This window comes from Cicer arietinum, unplaced genomic scaffold (genome assembly GCF_000331145.2).
Source record: "Cicer arietinum cultivar CDC Frontier isolate Library 1 unplaced genomic scaffold, Cicar.CDCFrontier_v2.0 Ca_scaffold_5769_v2.0, whole genome shotgun sequence".
Taxonomy (NCBI): Eukaryota; Viridiplantae; Streptophyta; class Magnoliopsida; order Fabales; family Fabaceae; genus Cicer; species Cicer arietinum.
The window spans coordinates 29,157-30,035 of record NW_027339416.1 but is presented as its reverse complement, the minus strand read 5'-3'; positions in this window follow the sequence as shown (position 1 = coordinate 30,035).

The following is an 879-nucleotide window of genomic DNA, read 5'->3' as shown; positions in this document are numbered from 1 at the left end:
TGAAACCCTAAACCTGAAACACTAAAATCGGAACTTAAACTCGAAATCCTAAACACAAAAATCTAAACTCGAAACCCTATACCCGAAATCCTAAATGCTAAACCTGAAACCTTGATTCCAAAACCCTAAATCCGATACCCTAAACCCGAAACGCTTAACTTGAAACCTGAAACCCTAAACCTAAAACTCTAATCATGAAACCATAAACCCTAAACCCAAAACTAGAAACCCTATACCTAGAACCAAAAACCCAATACCCAAAAACTGAAACGCGAAAACTTAAACCCCAAACCTCAAACCCTAAACCCCAAACCCAAAACTCTAAACCCGAAACCAAAAACTCTAAATCCGAAATCCTAAACCCGAAACCATAAACCCGAAACCCTAAACTTGAATCGCGAGACTCTAAACCTGAAACCCTAAACCCAAAACCGTAATCCTGAAACACTTAACCTGAATGCCTAACCACGAAACCCATAACTCGAAACCCTAAAACTAAAACTTAAATGTTGAAATCCGAAACTCGAAACCCAAAACAAGAAACCTTAAACCTTAATCCAGAAACCCTAAACCCAAAACCCTAAACCCAAAATCCTAAACTTGAAATCCCAAACCCGAAACCCTAAACTTGATACCCTAAACTTGAAACCGAAAATCTTAAACCCGAATCCCTAAGCATGAAACCCTAAACCCTAAAACCAAAACTCGAAACCCGAAACTCAACCCAAAACAAGAAACTTTAAACCTAAATCAAGAAACTCAAAACCCTAAACCCAAAGTCCGAAATAAGAAATCCTATACCCGAAACCAAAAAATCCTAAATCCCAAATCACTTAACCCGTAACCAGAAACCCTAAATCAAAAAATCTAAACCCGAAA